Source organism: Sorex fumeus, unplaced genomic scaffold (assembly GCF_029834395.1).
Source record: "Sorex fumeus unplaced genomic scaffold, SorFum_2.1 ptg000123l, whole genome shotgun sequence".
NCBI lineage: Eukaryota > Metazoa > Chordata > Mammalia > Eulipotyphla > Soricidae > Sorex > Sorex fumeus.
The window spans coordinates 6,775,603-6,791,700 of record NW_026606180.1 but is presented as its reverse complement, the minus strand read 5'-3'; positions in this window follow the sequence as shown (position 1 = coordinate 6,791,700).

Genomic DNA, 16,098 nt, shown 5'->3' with positions numbered 1-16,098 from the left:
TCCCCTTGGCAGGGGCTGGTGGAGCACAGAGCCCCTCCGAGGCTGCCCTCCCGGCTCGGTCCTGTGGTTTCGGGTCTTCGCATGTGCCCCTCTTACTGACACCGGCTGGAGGGGAGGTTTGCTGAGGGATGGGGAAAATCCCTGACTAGCGAAAAAATTGAAAATGCACATGGGGTATTGCTCAGGGGGAGGCAATTTGCAGGTTTGGCATGCTGAGGTCCCGCTGAGAGGGAAGAGGTCACAGAAAATGAGCGTTGATGCCTCAAGCCCCCAGAAATAGCATCTCCAGAAGTCACAGAGCAAACTTGCTGGGTCCCGTGGCACAGGGCTGGCTGCCGCCAAGGGTCCGGTGTGGGCCCAGACACAGCCCGAAACCACTGAGCAGCTTCCTGTCCCAGGTCCCCCCCAGGAGAGCCAAGGGACCCCAACATGGAGACACCCCTCATCTTCCACCAGTTAACTAGAACCTTCCTCAAATTTGTTACAGGACTCAGGGGATGGGGGAAGGTGGTGGAACCCAGAGGAGTGGCAAGGAGGCAGAAGAGGAAATACTCCATTGCTGGTACCCGCCCCCCACCCCCAGAAAGGCTGGGTGAGCACAGAGAACTAGAAAGGGCCTTTTTGTTTCCAAATTCTGTAATGGACTGCAGAGATAGCACCGCACGGAGGGCGCTTGCAGTGCACACGTACAGGGTTGATCCCTGGCACCTCATATGGGCCCCTGAGTGCCACCAGGAGTGGTTCCTGAGCATCACCGGCTGTGGCTTCCCACAGACACCCTTATTTTAAAGTTATGCTGGTGTCACCCCCCCCAAAAAAGCTCAGACTTAATTCTCTTTGCATGTCTTCCTTTTTATCCATTTATTGGATAAAATTCATATACCACAAAATGCATCACTGGGGGAGACAGGGGACAGAGCGGTAACTGGCCGTGCTCAGGGGCTACTCCTGCCTCTGTGTTCAGGTGCCAGAGATTCAAACCACGATTGTGGTTGCTGCAGCCACTTGCAAGACAAGTGCCTTCCCTCCTGTGTCATCTCTCTGGCCCCCAAATCGATCATTTTATCTAGCTTAATTAATTATTATTATTTTGGTTTGGGGCCACACCCAGAGATGCTCAGGGCTCGCTCCTGGCTCTGCACTCAGGAGTTACTCCTGGTGGCACTCAGGGATGCTCAGGGGACCCTATGGAATGCTGGGGATTGAACCCGGGTCAGCCTTGTGCAAGACAAACATCCTACATGCTGTGCTCTCTCTTCGGCCCCTCTTTTGTGTGCCACAGCTGGTGATGCTCAGGGCCACGCCCAGGTCCATGCTGATGGGACACTTAGGAACAGATCTGGGGTGTCCTGCAGGCAGAGCCCACGCTCTCTCCAGCCTCCGATCAGCAGGTGGTGCATTTACCTAACATCCAAACTTCCTGTCACATCAGTCACTCCTGTCTCTTCCTCAGCCCCCCCACCCCACCCGGGGAAGCAGCAAATTAATTTTATGCTTCTCTGTATTTTGCCTGATACAGACATTTTCCGTAAAAGGAATCATAGACTAGGGCTGCATCTCTCTGGCTGCTTGCTTTGCTTGATTGGGAGGTGGGGGGGGGGCACACCTGGGGATGCTCAGGGGTTACTCCTGGGTTTACACTCAATAATTACTCCTGGCTGGCCGGAGAGCTAGTACAGGAGTAATTCCTGAGTGCCGAGCCAGGAGTAATCCCTGAACATCACTGGGTTTAGTCCTCCAAAATGAATTACTCCTGGCAGTGCTCAGGGAACCATAGGATGTACCAGGGGTTGAAACCTGGGTCGGCCCCATGCAAGACAAGCTCCCTACCCACGGTACCACTCTCTGACCCTGCTTGGCTTCCTTCGTTTGCATAACATTTCTCTTTTTTATATTAGACACTATGTCCCTTTCTTTTGTGAACAGGCATCCTGCCATATGCATGGACCTCACTTATTTAACCGTTTGCTAATGGACGCGTGATTCATGTGGGCTTGTTTTCAGGTTTCTTGCCAGGCCTTATGGTGACTCTCTTTAACTTTCTTGAGGACCCCAGACAAGTTTTCTAAAGCGGGTATATTATTTTACATTCTTGCGATCTTCCAAGTTCTCCTCACCCTGCCAACACTTTTTTTTTTTTTTTTTTTTTTTGCTTTTTGGGTATACCTGGCGATGCTCAGGGCTGACTCCTGGCTCTGCACTCAGGAATTACTCCTGGTAATGCTCAGGGGACCATATGGGATGCTGGGAATCGAACCCAGGTTGGCCATGTGCAAGGCAAATTCCCTACCCGCTGGGCTATCGCTCCAGCCCCTTGCCAACACGTTTTGGGGATGAGAGTCCACACCAAGTGAGGCTCAGGTGGACTACTCTGTGCTTGGGGTTACTCTCTGCAGTGCTCAGGGGACCATGTGGTGCCAGAGAACAAATCTGGAGCTTCTTTGCATACTCCAAGTCTCCAGAACTCTCTCTCTGGCCCAATATTTATTATCTTTGCTTGAATTTTTCATTTGATTTTTATTTGGGGGTGTGTCATACCTGAGTGCTCAGGGGTTAGTCCTGGCTCTGCACTCAGAAATCACCCCTGGCCAGCTCTGGGGACTATATGAGATGCCGGGGCTTGAACCCAGGTCGGCTGCATGCAAAGCAAGTTCCTTCCCCGCTGTGCTACCCCTCTGGATCCTGCTTGCTTGTTTTATATTATCATTAAGAGTGTAATGTAGGGGTTGGACCCCAGTACAGTGGGGAGGACTCTTGCCTTTCATGTAATCAACCCAGGTTCGATCCCTGGCCCCTGAGCCCAGCCAGGAGTGATCCCTTAATAATGTAGATTCAGGAGTGAGCCCTGAACATCTCTGGATGTCACCAACAACAAAAAATAAACAAAAAAAAGGTGTGTAAAATAATATCACACCAGGATTTGTCTGCATTTTCCGCGGATGGTGTCCCTGGCATGTTCGTGTGTTCGTGTGCTGATTAGCCGTCACGTATCTTCTTTGGAGAAGTGTCTGTTTGTGTGCTTTGTCTTTTGATTGCTGGCTTGTAAGAGTTCTTTATATGTCCAAGGTACTCTGCCACATTTTTTAAGTAAAATTTTTAAAAAGGCTCATTTCAAAAGCCCACAATGTAGCTCAGTGATAGGGAATGTGCTTCATATGTGCAAAGCATCAAACATCAAAATGCACCAAAGCACCAGACACCAAAACTTAAAAATGAAATGAAAGATGGGACCGGAGAGATGGTAGAGTAGGTGTGGAGCTCATCTTGCACGCGGCTGAGACAGGTTTGATCCTCAGAACCCCATCTGGTCCCCCAAGCACCACCACGAGTGATCCCTGAGCACAGAGCCAGAAGTAAGCCCTGAGCACTGTCCAGCGCGGAAAAAAATGAAATGAAAGGATGAGGGGCTCAGTGGCTCAAAGTCTCTGCCCGGGAGGTGTGAGGCTGTGAGTTTAGTTCCTGGTGAGTGTGGGCGCCTGGCATTAAGGGAGAGTGGGCAGCTCTGCTGGTCACCAGCACTGAGCAGGGGAGCACACGGAGTGTCCACAGCCCTGGCCATTGCGATACTATCAAATAACCACAGGGAGAAAGGAGAGAGAAGGGACAGCAAAGCTAGGGGATGGAGAGAAGGGAGAGGGAAAGGAGGGAGGGAGGGAAGGAGAGAAGGAGGAGAAAGGAGGGATACACACACATCCAGATGTCAAACCAGGCCGAGACCCCACCGAAGGAGTCACACGAAGACAGACTGTGACGCACTAAGCCAAAGGTCTCTATCGGCTAGCTTAAGCTACAGCCCTCATCTGGCTCACCAACACAGCAGCAGCCTGCTCAGAAGAAGTGGCCCCGAGTCTCAAAAGTGATGGGCTTTCACACCAGAGCATTATATAACAGGGACTAAATGCGGGCCACCCTTTTGGCTGCAGTCTGAAAGAAGGCTTTTCACTACTTGTACTTAGTGATTGGTTATAAGTCAGTTACACAGACACAAACATACACACACAGTAACCATACACAGACATAAACAGACACACAGACACACCTACATACACACACATACAAGCACACAGATACAGATACACACAGACATATACACACAGACACATTGAGTCACAATCACACATAGCTACACACACATAGACACAGACACTCAAAGACGCACACACAGATAGGCACAGACAGATACACACACACACACACCTAGCCAGGGTCAGAGCTGGTGTCCACTCCCGCCCCCTCCCCGGCCAGGAAGATGGCACATCAATGATGGACAGGAACAACCAAAGAACGACCAAGCGAGAAAGGCAAGTGTCTATTCAGAGCTCCTTGTAGTTTAGATGTAGCGGCTGTGGGCTGGCAAGCTGACAGGCACTGACTAGTGGCACTTCCTGTATGACCACAGGGGGCATGTTTGTGCTCTCTGATTGATTCAGAAGCGGAATGAGCAAAGCTATTGGTACTGACCGGTCCCATCTGGGACTCACGGAGACACGTATGATTGGTTTGGTGGATTGTCACTAGAGAGTCGATTGACTTCCTGCAAGTTGGCCTCATGGTCACTGACCTCCTGGGCTGGCTGTGGACAAAAGGTCATTTTGTAGGCACCTCTTGTGGGCCAGGAGGAGACCCCTGGGCACCCCTTCTGGTGGCACCCATTGGGGTGGGCTGGAGGGAGAGCTTCTTGGGGCCAGCATGTGTCCCTCCTCGGCACCTCTCCTGGCAGCCAAGAGGAGGAGACTGCGGGGAGAGCTCACTCCTGAGGTCCTGGAGGGGTCCTCACTGGGCACCCCTCCTGGCCGCCATTGGGGGCTCAGGGAGAGTGCCCTCTTGTCGGCCAGGTGGACTACCCCCTGGGCAACTTCACTGGTGGCCACGGGGGGTGGTGCAGGGAGAGGCCCCTCTTGTTGGCCAGGAGGGGGAATGATTGGGTGCAGCTCCTGATGGCCACAGTGGGGGGTGCGGGAGAGCCCCCTCTTGTTGACCCAGAGGGGTGCCCCTTCTGCGGCCACGAGGGGTGGGTATAGGGAGAACCACTCATGTTGTCCAATAGGCATCCCCCCTGGGTACCCCTCCTAGAGGCCAGGAAGTGGGGGGTGCTAGGAGAGCCTCATCTTGTTGACCAGGAGGGGTCCTCCCTGGGTCCCCCATAAGGTCAGGCCTTAGAAGGATCCCCTGGCAGCCACAAGAGAGGGGTGCGAGAATCACCTCTTGTTGACTAGCAGGGTTCTCCCCTCTTGTCAGCCAGGAGGAGTCCCCCTCAGTGTCCCCTACTGGCAGCCGCAAGAGAGCCCCTCTTGGCGACCCTGGAAATCCCTCCTGGCGGCTGATGGGGGTTGTGGGAAGGGCTCCCTCTTTTCGGCCAGGAGGGGTCCCCCAGGCCACCTTCCTGGCGGCCATGAGGGGGTTGTGCAGGAAGAGCCCCCTCTTATCAACCAGTAGGGGTCCCCTTGGGTGCCCCTCCTGGCAGCCACAAAGGGGTTGTGGGGAAAGCCCTCTCCTGTCGGCCTCGAGGGTTCTCTCCGGGTACCCTTCATGGCGGCAACAAGGGGTGTGTGTGGAGGGTGTGTGGAGACCCCACTCGTGTTGACCTGGAGAGTCCCCCCTGGGGGTCCCTCCTGGCAGCCAGGGGGATGCTTTCTCTTATTGTCCGGAGGATTGTGCCCCTCTGGAGGCCATGAGTGGGGTGTGGGGGGTGCCTTCTTGTTAGCCAGGACAGGTCATCTCTGGATGCCCCTCTTATCAGTCACAAGGAGGGTTTGGGGAGAGCCCTCTAGTGTTGGTGATGAGGGGTCCCCCGTCAGTGCTCCTCCTGGTGACCACGAGGGGGCTGGAGTGTTGGCAGAGCCTCCTTTTGTCGGCCAGGATGGGGCTCCTTGTGTCCATACCGGCAAACATGAGATGGGGGTGCCAGCACAGTCGGTCAGCAGGGGTCCCCCCTAGGTTCCCCTCCTGGCAGCCAAGTAGGGGAGGGGTGTGGGGAGTACTGGCAGCCAAGATGGAGGGTGTGTAGAGAGCCCCCTCTTGACAGCCAGGGGCTCCCCCGTGTGCCCCTCCTGGTGGCCATGAGGCAGGAGTGCCAAGATGATCAGCCATGGGGCTGGAGCAATAGCACAGCGGGTAGGGCATTTGCCTTGCACGCGGCCAACCCGGGTTCCATTCCCAGCATCCCATATGGTCCCCTGAGCACTGCCAGGGGTGATTTCTGAGTGCAGAGCCAGGGTAACCTCTGTGCACCGCCTCTGGGTGTGACCCAAAAAGCAAAAAAGATGGTCAGCCAGGAGCGGTTCCCCTTAGTCCCTCTCCTGGTGGCCAAGTGGGGGTATTAGGGGAGAGCCCCATCTTGTCAATCAGGAGGAGTCCTCCCTGGGTCCCACTCCAGTGGCCCTTGTGAAGGATTCCCCTTAGGTCACCAGCGTGGCAGCCACAAGCCTGGAGGCCACAGGGAGGAGGTGCGGAGAAGCCCTCTCTTTTTGGCTAGGTGGGGTTCCCCCTGGGTGTCCCTCTCAGTAGCCATGAGGGGAGGGCACAGGAAGAGGTCCCTCTTGTTGGCCAGGAGAGGGTCGCCCTGGGTGCAATCCTGGCAGACCAAGGGGGGGTGCCAAGAGAATCAGCCAGGAGGGGTTTCCCCAATGTCTCACTCCTGGCGCAGTTTTGGGGGGATGAGGTGAAGGCTGGTAGCCACAAGAGGGAGGTTTGTAGAGAGCCCCCTCTTGTCGGCCAGGAGGTGTCCCCTCTGGGTGCCTATCTCAGGGCCACGAGGTGGGATGCAAAGACGTTCCACCAGGAGGGTTTCCCCCTATGTCCCCCTCCTGGTCGCTAAGTGGGGGTTTTTGGGAGAGCCCCATCTTGTGGACTGGCGCAGTCCTCTCTGGGTCTCCCTCCAGTCGGCCCTTCCGATGGGTCCACATTGGGTCCCCTTCTGGTGGCCAGGAGCCTGGCTCTTGGTTCTGGTTGCCAGGAGAAGTCCCCCCAGGGTGCCTCTCCTGACAGACACAAGGGGAGAAGGTATGTGGGGAGTCCCCTCTTGTTGGCCAGGAGGGGTCCACCCTGGATGCCTCTCCTGGTGGGCACAAGGGAGGGGGTACAGGGCGTCCCATCGTGTCAGGCAGGAGGGGTCCCCCAAGTGCCCCTCCTAGCAGCCACAAGTGGAGAGTGCGGCAATAGGTCCCTTGTGTCGGCCAGGAGGGGTCCCCCCCTAGGTTCCCCTCCTGGTGGCCACGAAGTGGGGGATGCAGGGATAGCACCCATCAACCAAGATGGGTCCCCCCTGGGTGCTCCTCCTGAGGCCATGAGCGGGGTGTGTGAGGAGAGCTGGCAGACACAAGGGGGTGTGAGGGGAGAGTCCACTCATGTCTGCTAGCAGAGGTCCCCCTGGGTGCCCCTCCCGGCAGCCAGAAGAGGGGTTGTGGGGGAGAACTCTCTCGTGTTGATAAGGAGGGGTTCCCTCTGGATCCTCCTCCTAGCAGACACAAGTATTTGGGGTGCAGGGAGAAGCCAGGAGTAGTCCACCTCGCATCCCCCTCTCAGTGGCTAAGGGGGGTGGTGGCGTGGTGAACTGCCTCTTGGCTGGCAAGAAGGGTCTCCCTTGGGATTCCTCTTGACAGCCAAGAGAGGGGGTGGCATTGAGACCCCCTTGTTGGACAAGAGGGCTTCACCTCTGTCCCCCTCTCGGTGGCACTGATGTGGTGGCAGGTCAAGTCCCCTCTTGGTGGGTAAGGGTGTCTCCCTCGGGCCCCCCTTGGTGGCCAAGCCTGGGGTGGCAGGGCGGGCCCCTCTTGACAGGCAAAATGTGTCTCCCTTAGGTCCCCCTCATGGTGGCCAAGGGTGGGGTGGCGGGGCGAGCCCCCTCAGGTCTCCATCTTGGCAGGCAAGACAGGAGGGTGTCATGGCAAGCCCCCTCTTGGCGGTCAAGAGGGGTCCCTCCTAGGGTTCCCCATTCATCGACCAAGAGGAGAGGTGGAATGGTGAGCCGACTCTTGCTGGGCAAGAGGGGTCTCCCTCAGGTCCCCCTTGGTGGCCAAGGGAGGAATAAGGTGAGCGTCTCCCTCTGGTTCCCCTCTTCGTGGCCAATAGTTGGGGGTGGCGCGGCGAGCCCATCCCTCTTGGTGAACAGGAGGAGTCCCCCTTGATCCCTCTCTTGTTGGGCGAAAGGGGTCCCTTAAGTCCCCTTCTTGGTGGCCAAAATGGGGCACCGACGTGGCTATCCTCCTCCTGGCAGGCAAGAGGAGTTTCCTGGAGTCCCCCTCTCAATGGCCAAAAGGGTGGACGGAGTGGTGAGCCCCTCTTGGTGGGAAAGAGGGGTTCCTCTTGGTCTGTTTCTCAGTGTCCTGGAGGGGGCAGCGCGGCATGCCTCCTCTTGTTGGCAAAGAGGGGGTGTGATATGACAAATCCCCCCTTAGCAGACAAGAGGGGTCCCACTTGGGTCCCCCCCTTGGCTAACAAGTGGGGAGTGGCATGGTGAACCACTTTGTCAGTCAAGAGGGGTTCCCCTCGGATCCTCCTTTGGCAGTCCAAGAGAGGGGGTGCATGGTGTGCCCCCTCAGTTCGACCAAGAGTGGTCCCACGTGGGTCTCTCTTTGGCGGCCAATAGGTAGGTATGCTTGGTGAGCTTCCTCCCTCTAGCGGCCAAGAGGAGGATTGTGCGTGGTGAACCCCTATGGTCATTCATCTGGAGTCCTCCTTGGATCCCCCTCTTGGCGGCCAAGAAGGGGGGTGTGTTGTGAGCCCCCTCCAGTCAGCCAAGAGGGGTCCCCTCAGGCCTCTTTCTTGTAGGCCAAGAAGGGTGGAGTGCGTGGTGAACCTGCTCTGGTCGGTCAGGAGGGGTCCCCCTTGGAACTACCTCTTGGCAGCAAAAATGGGGGTGGTACAAGGTGAGCCTTGTACCTGTTCGGCCAAGAAAGGTCCTTCTTCGTCCACATCTTGACAGTCAAGGAGGGGGTGCATGGTGAGCCCAATTTGGTCGACCAAGACGGAGGGATGTGTGGTGAGCCTCCCTTGGTCGGTCATCAGGGGACCCCTTGGATGCCCCTCTTGGTGGACAAGAGAAGAGAGTGCGCAGTGAGGCCCCTATATTTGGCAAAGAGTGGAGGTGTGTTGTGAGCCCCCTCCAGTCGGTCAGGTGGGCTACCCCTTGAGGTCCCCCTCTTGGCAGCAAAAATGGGAGTGGTATGAGGTGATGCCCTCAGGTCGGCCAAGAAAGATCACCCTTGGTTCACGTCTTGGAGGTCAAAAGGGAGAGTGTGTGGTGAGTCCAGTTGGTCGTCCAAGAGGAGTCTCCAATAGGTCTCCCACATGCTGTCCAAGAAGGGTGGGTGCATGATATGCCCCCTCCTGTCATCCAAGAGGGGTCCCCTTTGGGTCCCCCTCTGGTAGCCAAGATGAGGAGGGTGCTTAGTGAGTCACCTCCATAAGCCAAGAGGGGTTCCTCCTGGTTCCCCCTCTTGATGGCCAAGAGTGGGAGGGTCCATGTTGAGCACCCTCTGGTCAGCCAAGAATGGTCCCCTTAGGGCTCCCCACTCATAGGGCAAGAGCGTTGGAGTGCATAGTGAACCCCTTCAGTCAGCCAAGAGGGATCCTTTTTGGGTCCTCTCTCTTTAGGCCAAGATGAGGAGATGAGTGGTGAGCGCTCTCAGCCAAGAAGGGTCTTCAGTGATCCATCGCTTGGTGGCTGGGAGGGGGGGAAGATGCGTGGTGAGCCCCCTCCAGTCTGCTGGAAGAGGCACCCCTTAGGTCCCCCTCTTGGAGGCCAAGAAGGGTGGACGCCTTTGCTGAGACCCCTCCGGTTAGCCAAGAGGGTGACCCTCTTGATCACTCTCATTTTGGCCAAGAATGGGGTTGTGGTGTGCCTCCTCTGGTCGGCCACTTGGGCATTCCCCCATGGGTCCCCTGCTTGGTGGCCAAGAGGGGAGGCTCATATTGAGCTCCCTCTGGTTGGTCATGGGTGGGGGTGTGTGTGTAATGAGCACCCTCCAGTCGGTCAACAGGGTTCCCCCATGAGTCCCCTACTGGTAGCCAGAGGGGAGGGTGAGTGGTGAGCACCAACCAGTCAGCCAAGAGGGACCCCTTGGGTTTCCCGCTTAGCAGCCAAGAGATGGAGTGCATGGTGAGCTCCCTCTGATTGGCCATGAGGGATCCCCCTTGGGTCCCACTCTTTGTGACCAAGATGGGGGTGCATGGTGAGTCCCCTCTGATCAGCAAAGAGCGATCTGCCTTGGGTCTCCCGCTTGGCTGCCAAGATGAGGGAGGTGGTGGTTGGTGATCCTCACCCGTCAGCCAACAGGGGTGCCCCTTGGTTCCCCTCTTGGCGGCCAAGAAGGGGGTGTGAGTGGTGAGACCCCTCTGGTCGGCCAAGAGAGTTTCCTCTTGGTCCCTCCTGGAGGCCAAGAGGAGGTTGCATGGTGAACCCACTCTGGTCAGCCAAGAAGGGAGGGTGAGTGGTGAGCCCCATCCCATCAGCCAAGAGAGGCCCTTTTTGTGTCCCCCCTCTTAGAGGGAGGATCCAAGAGAAACATGTGTGGTGAGCCCCCTCTGGTCGGCCAAGATGGGGGGTGCAAAGTGAGCCCCTCTAGTCAGCTCAGAAGGGTCCCCTTCATCCTTCTCTTGGAGACCAAGAGCGGGAGGGTGTGTGGTGAGCTCCAAGCAGTGGGCCATGTGAGGTCCCTCTTCGATCCCGCTCTTGGTGGCTGAGGTGGGGTGAGAGCCCCATCCAATTGGCCAAGAAGGGTCCTATTGGGTCCCCCTCTTGACAGCCAAAAGGGGGGTGCATGGTGAGCCCCTCCTGTCAGCCAAGAGGGGTCCCCCTTGGGTCAGGGATCCCATCTGACATTACTATCAGTGTTGGGGATCAAACACAGTGAACTAGGAGCAAGGTAAGGACCTGAGTTGTGGACAGCCTTTCCAACCCAAGTCCACTGTTAACTCAGTTGCTCAGAGAACACACCAGTCTGAATACTAGAGCCTATACTCACCAGATATCTGTGATCAACACAGTGTCCAAGTATTTAAGGACTTTTGTGTTAATGTTCATCTGCTTAATACACATGATATTAAATAAATTGCATGATTTGTCTCAAAATATAAACATGAACGAATATCATTTAAATCATCTCCAAATAATTACCTGGTGGAATTCAAACTAGAACTTTTTATACAGAAGGAGAATTTGCAAATAAGCTTCTCCCTGCTGTGATGAAAACAGCCCAGCCCAGCCTCAGCTCCAGGAGAGGAGTCAGCTCAGGGGCTCCCAGGGGCTCCATCCCGACTGAGACGGAACCAGCGTGGCATGTGGGCTGAGCTGGCTTCTCCTGGTGGCTGTATTAGGCGGTAACTCATGGGCGACAGAGACACGGAGCATGGGAGTGAGGGGAGTGGCAAATCCTCGGTGTGAGGAGAGTTGATGTCTTTGTGTTTGCAGGGGTCCAGCGTGAGGAGCAGCTGATGGAGTCTGGCGGAACTGGCATGTCCTTCCCACCCCACCAAAGACCACGAGTTGCCCCCCATGAGCGGCTCTCCGGCATGGCCATGGCCCCAGAGGCACATGGACCCAATTCGGAATGCAGTGGCTAGGACCAGAACTTCGGCCAAGTAGATTGTGTGCTAAAGACACTTTCCTGGGTCTTTTTTTGTTTTTTTGTTTGTTTTTTGTTTTGGGGTTTTTTTTTTTTTTTACTCCTGGCTCTTCACTCAGGAATTACTCCTGGTGGTGCTCGGGGGACAATATGGGATTGTGGGAATCAAACCTGGGTCATCCGCATGCAAGGCAAATGCCCTACCCGCTGTGCTATCAGTCCAGTATCTACTGGGTCTTTCTAAGCACCTGACAGTGTTGGGATTCTTCAGTGATGACACCAAGAACAACCCTAACCCAAACCTAATCATATCCCTAACCCTTAACCTAAACCTAACACTAATCCCACCCTAACCATAACGCCAATCTTAAAATAACCTAACCCTAACCCTAATCCTAACACTAACCCCTGAACCCTAACCATAAACCTCGTCTGCTCTGTGTACAACTCAGTGTTCAAAAGATGACTCATGAACCTTGCCCCCCATACCATGAGGCCACAGTTCCCTGTCACTGCCAGCTCATGCCTGGCTGTCCAGTAAGCTCTGAGGTAGCAGCAACATGCTTGGAGGTGGCGGGGCGGGGAGGATGGCAGAAGAGACAGACACCCTTTCCCTCCCGGGGTGGGGGGCATGGCGCCATAGCTTAATGCATAGTCCATTCACATTTCTGCCCAAAGCTGCCCCCCATCCCATGAGGCCACAGTTTGGCTTCACACTCTTGTGCAACTGTGTATGAACATTGGGTTTCTTTCGACAAAAGATGCACCATTATTATTTGAATTTTACCCCAACAATCAGACCTGCTGAAAAAGCATCATGAAATGATTTGTTTTCTATTTCTGGTTATGAAGACCATATGATGTTGTGCGCCAAGATACCGGATTATTTTGATTTCTGATATTTTACTAATTAAGTCTGGAGGAATTTCTGCAAAAGCCGCATAGTTCTGGGCTGAAGCAATAGCACAGCGGGTAGGGCGTTTGCCTTGCATGCGGCTGACCTGGGTTCGACTCCCAGAATCCCATATGGTCCCCTGAGTGCAGCCAGGGGTGATTCTTGAGTGCAGAGCCAGGAGTAGCCCCTGTGCATCGCTGGGTATGACCCAAAAAAAGCAAAAAAAAAGCCGCATAGTTCTGATATTGGTTTGTGTGCCTCTGTGGCCATGGCCGTGCCGGAGAGTTGCTCATGGGGGGCAACTCGTGGTCTCCGAGGGGAGGGAAGGACGTGCCGGTTCCACCCCCCATCCCGTGAGGCCACAGTTGCCCTGTCACCACCAGTTCATACCTGGCTGTCCAATAAGCTCTGAGGCAGCAGCCACCGTGACGCCGGGGAGGGGGCGGGCGGAAGAGACAGACACCCCTTCCCTTGGGGGTGGGGGGTAACATGGCGCCATAGCATAGTCCATTCACACTTCTGCCAAAAACTGCTGGGTTCTGAATTAGGTCCTTGTGCCTCTGGGGCCACGGCCGTGTTGGAGAGTCGCTTGTGGGGGCAACTTGTGGTCTCGCTGGGGTGGGAAGAATGTCTGAAAGAGTTTTAAAAGTTCAATGTCAACAAAAGACAAATACTGAATATGTGTTTCTTGTTAGAATCACACTTTCGGCCAAGAGGGCAAATGAATAAATTATAATAAAACTGATGACTAACTAATCATTATGTTAAAATGATTTTATGCAAATATGGACAATGTATGTTTTTCTTTGATTTGGAGAACACACCTAGAAATACTCGTTTACTTCCTGTCTCTGTTCTGGTTCCACGTGTAGTGCTCGGGTATCAATTACTGGTAATGGAAAATAAACTTGGGACATTCATGTACAAAGCATCCCATTGAGCCTGACCAAATTGCTATAAAGGACAAAATTAAAAAGTGTTCTGTCATGCTAGGAGTGTCTAACAATGAAAAAACACAAAATGAATGATCATTATTTCATTGTTTCCATTAAATTACTAGTGATAAACCAGGATATTTTTAATCTACATCAGTATGAGTGAAACAGCTAAAAAATGCATCAAGAAGCACTGAAAAGAGAACTGCATCTTATTTAATATGCTGAAAGCAAGTTTTTTAAATGTTTATAAAATCGCCAGTTAAAGTCGATGATTGGACACAAGTTTTCGTAGATCTAAGAAAGTGCCCTGTTGGCCTGGTGAAGTAACTTTAGGAAACGGTGCCATCTCCCCATCCGCTCCAGACTATATCTGAGATCTGGAGGTCCACTCCCCTGGAAACTGCTGTCAGTGCTGGAGAGAGTGCAGGTGGGGTCAGATCTGTGTGCTCCATGAAATGAAGGGGTACACGCACATGACACAGCCTGTGCCGAGGTTCCACGCATTTGGGGCAGAGTCAGGCCTTACCTGACACTGCTCAGGGTTTGCACACTGTACGTTTGTAGAATGTGTGTGTCTCTGCACTAGGACCAGGACATTGGCCCAGTAGATTATGTGCTGAAGACACTTCCTGTGTCTTTTCTTTCTTTTCCTTTTATTTTTTCTTTCTGGGTCACACCCAGCAATGCACAGGGGTTACTCATGCACTCAGGAATTACTCCTGGCAGTGCTCAGGGGACCATATGGGATTGTGAGAATCAAACCCGGGTTGTCAGTGTGCAAGGCAAATGCCCTACCCGCTGTGCTATCACTCCAGCCTCTACTGGGTCTTTCTAAGCACCTGACAGGGCTGGGATTCTTCAGTGATGACACCAAGAACAAAGTCCTGAGGTTCGTGGGTCATCTTTTGAACACTGAGTTGCACACAGGGCAGACAAGGTTGGCACAAGCGTCTTCTTTGTCCCTATACAAAGTCATCATCAGTGAGAACGAACGTTCTAATAATTACCTGTATACTTATGAAAAAGCTGAAGGAATGTTCATCCTTGGACAGTGTATGAAAAAATTCTTTGAAATTTGATTGACTTTGGATTGACCAAATCAAGTCAGAATTAACTGTGACAATGACACTGTCTGTTTGGCCCTAGGTAAACAGTGGAAGAATGGAAACGCAGGTGCTGTCTACAGCATAGAGGCCTGTGGGAGTAGACTGGTCGTCAGGGATCTGAGACACAAGGTTTCTCTTCCCCAGCTGCCATTTCCCCCCAATTCCTGTTTTCTGAAAGCTCCTGTGCTGGAGGAAGAGGCCCGGTTCTTCTTGGAGTACAAGGAGCTTAGGTTTATCAGGTTGCACTCATCAAAGTGCTCCCGAGTCACTCCCATTACTTTGTTCGTAATCAGTTCTGTGCTCTTTCCCCCAACCACTTTGTAAGGTCTCATCCTTCTAGGATATTGAACTTGTACTGTAAGTTGATATTGCCTTTCTCCTCTCCTTATGTCTTTTAAAAAGTTTCCTTTAATACAATGTCCTTTTTGTACAGATACAGGAAGACCCTTAATATTATGCTTTGAAACGTAGGAGTTGATTGGCCTTGAATATGATTCAATCCTGGGCACCTGCCTTCTCCACTTAAGCCTCAGTTGCCCTCACTTCCTAGCACCCCAAAAGCAGGGTCGCGACGTGGGACTGGATGGAACCAGGGCAAGCCGGTAAGTTATGTGCTACACTGGCATCGCGATGGGCCAGGCCAAGGTGCCACGCTTCTTAACTATAGCTTAAGAGTTTGATCATAGGCTGTCATGATCCAAAGGTAACGACGAGACTAGGACCCTGCTGCTGGGAATAGGAAAGATATCTGGCCTGAGCACTGAAGTCTGAGATCGAGATGGCCCTGGGAGAGCAATTCTATAAGCTCAATGTATTTCTTACTGTGTCCATACAAAATGGTTTATATTATGTATGCTTATATGTTGGTCGGACAAGGAGAGGAGAAACACATCCAGGGAAATCTGTTCTAGGGTGGGTTGATCTGCTAAATGAGACTCTGTCCTAGAAGCAGTTTCCCTGTGTGTCCTGACTAGCTTGGATGAGACTGAACTTTCTCCCCTTCACACTGCCTTCAGTAAATGATTTCAGTATATGGAGGCAGTTTCCCTTTTCTCACAGAAACCTAGCTGGTCTTGGATATGCAGATCTCAGGTGCTAGCCAGGCCTGATCTTTGGGATGTAGATTCCCAGCTCTAGCCAGGCTGGTCTTTGGGATGCAAATCCAAGTGCTTGTAAAAGGTGAGGCCAGGATTCCTGGCCTGTGGATGTCAAGAAACAATGTGGATGTCAAGAAACAATGTCTGGTTTGCCTCAATGTTCTTTCTGTAACTCCTTTTGATGACATCACTATATTGTGCCCTTTAGAGGTACATGATCTATATAAGGGAGATTCCAGGCTCTGGGGGGACACGTGTGTCAGAGAACCTGGGAAGATGGGGCTGAGGACAGAAGCTGAGAGAACAAAGGTGCACGTGCTTGAGAGATCCTGCGGCCTCCATGACATACATCTCTTCCCTGTAATAAACGGCTGCTAAGACCAACCAGCCTGGCCCTCGTTTCCTTCCTTCGCCTGACCATTGCCATCGACCTCCCTGGAGTTGGGAAACGGCCTGAGACTACCGAACGTGGATGGCGAGAGAGATAGGCCACCACCA